The sequence below is a fragment of the Triticum dicoccoides genome, chromosome 5B, assembly GCF_002162155.2.
Source record: "Triticum dicoccoides isolate Atlit2015 ecotype Zavitan chromosome 5B, WEW_v2.0, whole genome shotgun sequence".
Taxonomy (NCBI): domain Eukaryota; kingdom Viridiplantae; phylum Streptophyta; class Magnoliopsida; order Poales; family Poaceae; genus Triticum; species Triticum dicoccoides.
Window position 1 is genome coordinate 293,362,389 of NC_041389.1, and position 6,084 is coordinate 293,368,472.

Here is a 6,084-nt window from a genome sequence, read left to right on the forward strand (position 1 = left end):
TCCGCCTCTATTTTGGCACGCTCTGCTGGAGGCAAAGCCTCCCACAAGGCGAAATCCATTTCTTTCCAAATCTCCTCAAGGCTGGGGGCTCAGCGGGCGCGGCGTTCTCCTCGTAGTGGGGAGCCAACGGGTTCTCCGACGCGCGTGCTAGCGAGATTGGGAACATTGACGCGTCCACCTCGACGCATCACGGCGAGGAGCGGAACACCGACGCGTCCTCCTCGACTAGTGGCGGTGAGGAACAGAAAGGCGACGCGTCGCATCGCGGCGAGGAGCAGAACACCAACGCGTCCTCCTCGACTAGTGGCGGCGAGGAACGGAACGGCGACGCGTCGCGTGGTGGCGAGGAGCGGAACACCGACGCGTACTACTCGACTAGTGGCGGCGAGGAACGGAACGGCGACGCGTGACCGTCCGCGTGGTGCAGCGAGGGGCTCCTAGGGCTTGGGAGGGGCGATGCCATGGTGGTCGACGTGAGAGGGAGGGGGAGGAGATAGTGATGAACGTGAACGTGAGGGGGAGGAGATAGCGATGTCGTCGGAGGCGCAGTATTTATAGCGAGCAATGGCACACCTACGTAAGATATGGACTGAGCTGCACTGACTTAACTGCAGGTCCAGTTGCGTCACTGACATGTGGGCCAGACCCCTATTGGGCCCATATGTCAGTGACACAATGCACCTGCAGTTAAGTAACAACTACGTGGGCATATTTGTTGTAGTAAATTACAGGGGAGGGAATGGGTGGAAATATTGCTGGTCACAATGGATTGGACGAGCGTGGGGGGAGAAGAGTCACGCATGCAGATTTTTTTCACACGGGGTGGAGTGGTGGGACCGCCAGAGGGAGGAGAGTTTACAAGGCATATTTTTTTCACACATGGAGAGGAAAAAATTTGGAGACGAACGGGCTTCCTACAGGTATGGGGAATGGTGCATAATAAGTCATCTTGCATGCCGGGCTAGGTATAGTCTCAAGTCATTAAAAACATACACGCCCCACACATGTTCATATTTCAAGGTGCACTAAATTATTGCATGCAATGATTAAGGCTGGCCATAATGGTGGTATCTTAGCTGGTATCATGAACACGGGAATAGCAATATTGCTGATGTGGCAAAGAATTAAAGAAGAGAGGGGGGGTTAGAGTAACTAGTGTTCATGCATGCATTGGTAAACACATTTTTTTGTGAAGAATGACAGCATTAGTTGAGAACTTTTGCAGACTTCAAAAACTATTCAACTGCCTCTACTATCTTGCTAAGAGTAAGTGAAAATTTTCAATCGAGCCCTTTAAACTAGAAGGGAGGTATTGGTACTCTAATAGCTAAGAGCATGGTTAATAATATAGGGAGGAAGCGGAGCTTAGGGTTTGCATTGCCGGTCTCTACATAGGTATTTCTCTTCATAATCCTGTAATTTTAGAGACTAATTGTGCTTTTGTGGTAGCGTCTCTTGCATTGGGGGACTATGACAGGTCTGCTATGCGTGACCTGAAGATGAAAGCGTTGAGCATCTCGAAGTTGATCAACAATCTTCAATTGTCAAAGATTAGCCGTTCGGCAAATAAGGTGGCACACTTAATCGCTAAGTATAGCTTTGACAATACTAGATTAGATGGTATTCTTGTAAATAATGTACCGCCCTGTGTGGTGAATATTGTATCGAATGAGTGTACTTGTGTGGCTGGTTAACTAATATAAGGTGGTGTCCAAAAAAAGTATAAATTTGGTCAAACACTTTGCAAACGGTTGACGGGAGTAAAAAGGACCAGAGGGAGTATCATGCATGCGGAGTAGGAAAAATATTGCTTGTCTAAAAAAAGGCAAAAAATTGCTCATTTATAGCCGGTTGAAGTCTCAAAGGGCTCGACCGCGAGGGAGGCGAAGGTCGTGGGAGGCGCGACGGTTGACGGAATTAAGTGAAGTTACATCCACGCGCCGGAATGGCGTGCGAACAGGCAGAAGCTATACCGTCAAGCCTACGATATGGGTCTAGTAGACATGACATCTAGTGGGTCCCGCATAGTTCTCGAGAACTCTTTGGTGGATTGCAGCCGTTTATCCACCAGGCAAGCCAGCAACCCCACGCCGTTCGCACGCCCTACTCGTCCCCGTCTTCTACCTTACAACAGTTCGCTCCCAGTCGTCCCATCCTTTCACATTAGTTCGCTCCTAGTTTTTTTTTGCGTGGTACAACAGTTCAACTTCTCCTAACCCTCCTACAAAATCCATGGCCTCCCAAATCTCCATGGTCGCCGCTGAGTACTAGTTTATAGCCACCACCGGCGATCAGTTCATTGTCATCTACACACCTGGATCCGCGACGGTGAAAGCATGGCTTGCTAACTTCCTACGCATGTTCAACAGTTCAACGGATGAGTGGGTCGCTGGGCTAGATGTTGAGTACACCCCAGTCCTGGGACGAGAGAAGGATCTAAATGACAAAGAGCGGAAGAAGCCCGCCGTGATCCAGGTTTGCATACATAACGTTTGCTTGGTCTACCACATATGCCATGCCGACGTTGAGTGCCAGGATTTTAAGAACTTCCTCAAGGACAAAAGAGTGAAATTCGTTACTGTAGGCTTTAAGAATGATAGGGATGTCCTGCGTCGGATAGGTCTCGTTGTAGGCTAGCCCTTCGATCTCCAGAAGGCAAGCCTGTTGTCCTCCTCTCAACCTTCAATGCTGACCCTGGCAGCAACCATGATTGATCCTTCGTACGCTAAACTGAAGAAACCTCATCACGAGTTTCATCATGCATGGGAGTCGAAGACATTAGATGAAGATCACATCATGTACGCAGCAATGGATGCCTACCTCTGTTTAAATATCTACAAGGTTTGGATGAAGAAGCAGAGGCTAGTGTCCGGTTCAAGCAAAGAAGCGTCGGCGAAGAGGAAGAGGAAGAGGGACGAGGACGAAGTCGAGGACGTGGACTCGGACTCCGAGTAGGTGGCAGTGTCGTCGCTCATGCTGGTTCTACTGCAGTGTGAAGCGGACTAGGTGCTTAGTTTATTTTCAAGGGTGTGTTGTGCTGAGGCCCCAGCAGAACTATCTTTATGTTCTTTCTCGTTATTTGAACTCTTTAGTATGTACAGTAGTACTAGTACTATGTCTTACTACTGTTCTTCTTGCACTTGGTACTACTCCTCGTATCTTCGTGTTCCTACTATACTTAATACGTCCATACTAGTAGTATAATTTGGGTCACTCGATTTGTGAAAGAAGTTCGACGAAGCGAAGGAATAAGACGGCAAAAGAGGTAGAAGAAGCCCTTCTAGACATCCATGTTGCATCAAACGGCTCACATGAGTCGACTGACCCAAATTGCTCCTTCAGTTTGCAGGATCCACGTGGCATTCAAGGTCTCGAAGGTAGATTCCACGTCCGCACTCGTTTTGCGGGCTCGATGCGCGCACGACCGTCTTCCGCCGCAACAGCCACCATGCGCGCCTCCTCCGCACGGGCGTAGACGACAATGACACGCTAGTTCCTCCTCGCCGGTGTGCTGGAGCACGCGCTCGTCCTCCTCTTTGTACGCTGCGTGTATAGACGCGGCTCCACCAGCTGCTCGCGTGCTTGGCAGCACGGCAGCATCGCGAGGAGGGACTGCAGATGACGTGAGTGGGCGAGCCTTCGGCTTCATGGCACAGGGATGGCGGGGACACGACGGTGACTGGCGAGAAATTGTTGGCCGGAGCAGGCGGGCGCCGGCATGCGCAACGGCGGCGGCGGCATATTGATGAGTGCGCGTGTGGGAGCTTACTTTAGTTTTATATAAGGTTGGTCAAACTTAAAAGAAAACCGTACTAGTACACATAAACATTAGCCTTAGGCGGCGCTTTTATTAGTTAGTACCACAGCCACGATAGGGAATCCTGTGCAAGCGCGTGAACCGCAGCCGCGCGGTCGATCGAATGGTGCGTCACCGTGTTGCGCTCGAAGGACATCCGCCGAACCTTTTTGTGTGTGTGAAAACAATCCTCGAATATTACTCAACTTTTTTTTCCTGGGAAAGTTCTTGACGCTGCAATATTTCCATATATTTGAATTTAGCTCCAGTTCGTGTTTATTTGGATTTGGACGTTTTAGGTGCACCCTAGTTTTTTAATACTAATTTTGTGTGTGTGACTGACAGAGAATGTGTGTATGTGTCCATATGTGTGTTGTGGCGGAAGGGCAATGTGGAGACAGTGTGCGTGTGATACAAACATAGAGAGTTGTGAATGTGCAAATGATCATGCATGAGTGAGACATAGACAGATGCCGATACGTTGTGTATACATGAGAGAACGGTCTTCTAGTTTACTTGTGTGTGTGTGTGAGAGAGAGAGAGAGAGGAGCATCCGTAACACAACAACCATCTCTCTCGATTCGTCTATCCCTCACACGATTGCATGCAACACATGCATCAATGCGCACATTTTGACACCCTCACCCGAGCCCTGCCCACCTCAAGGCCCGCACAATCTCTTCGTGAATACCCATTTCTCTCCTTAGGTTTGTTTTCTCTCAATATCTGACACACACACACACACACAGAGACACACGTGGCACAACACACACGCACACACACACACACACTCCCCCGAGCACACAATTCATCCCCATCCAAGGTTATACGGCGACCACACCGCACTAGAGAATGCGCGGTCATTTGGAAGCAGGGTGATGTGACGACGACTGACTGGCTCCTCCCCCCACCCTCTCTCTCTCTTGCACAAAATTACCAATCCCTTGATACGTCTCCGTCGTATCTATAATGTTTTATTGTTCCATGCCAATATTCTTCAACTTTCATATACTTTTGGCAACTTTTTATACTATTTTTTGGGACTAACATATTGATCCAGTGCCCAGTGCTAGTCCCTGTCTGTTGCATGTTTTATGTTTGGCAGAAACCCCATATCAAACAGAGTCCAAACGGGATTAAAATGGATGGAAAATGTTTTGGAATATTTATGATTTTTGGGAAGTAAAATCAACGCGAGACGGTGCCCGAGGGGGCCAGGAGATAGGGGGGCAAGCCCCAGGGAGGCAGGCGCGTCCTGGACTCTCCTGGCCCCCCCCGTAAGGTGGTTGACGCTCTTCTTTTGCCGCAAGAAAGCTAATTTTACGAGAAAAATCGGGGCGAAAGGTTGACCCCAATCGGAATTGCGGATCTCCGGATATTAAAGAAAGGTGAAGGGGTAGAATCTCAGAACGCAGAAACAGAGAGATAGATCCAATCTTGGAGGGGCTCTTGCCCCTCCCACGCCATGGGAGCCAAGGACCAGAGGGGAAACCCTTCTCCCATCTAGGGAGGAGCTCAAGGAAGAAGAAGAAGAAGGGGGGCTCTCTCCCCCTTGCTTCCGGTGGCGCCGGAACGCCGCGGGGGGCCATCATCATCACCGCGATCTTCACCAACACCGCCGTCATCTTCACCAAGATCTCCATCACCTTCCCCCGTCTATATCCAGCGGTCCACTCTCCCGCAACCCGCTGTACCCTCTACTTGAACATGGTTCTTTATGATTCATATTATTTTCGAATGATGTGTTGCCATCCTAGGATGTCCGAGTAGATTTCAATTGTCCTATCGGTGATTGATGAATTGCTATGATTGCTTTGAGTTGCATGTTTTATTATTGGTGCTGTCCTATTGTGCCCTCCGTGTCGCGCAAGCGTGAGGGATTACCGCTGTAGGGTTTGCAATATGTTTATGATTTGCTTATGGTGGGTGGCGTGAGTGACAGAAGCACAAACCCGACTAAGTAGGTGGTTTGCGCATAGGATAAAGGGGACTTGATACTTTAATGCTATGGTTGGGTTTTACCTTAATAAATCTTTAGTATTTGCGGATGCTTGCTAGAGTTCCAATCATAAGTGCATATGATCCAAGTAGAGAAAGTATGTTATCTTATGCCTCTCCCTAAAATAGAATTGCAATAGTGATTATCGGTCTAGTAACATAGTCAATTGCTTAGGGACAATTTCACAACTCCTACCGCCACTTTTCCACACTCGCTATACTTACTCTATTGAATCTTTATCTAAACAGCCCCTAGTTTGTATTTACGTGTTCTTTATTTTCTTGCAAAC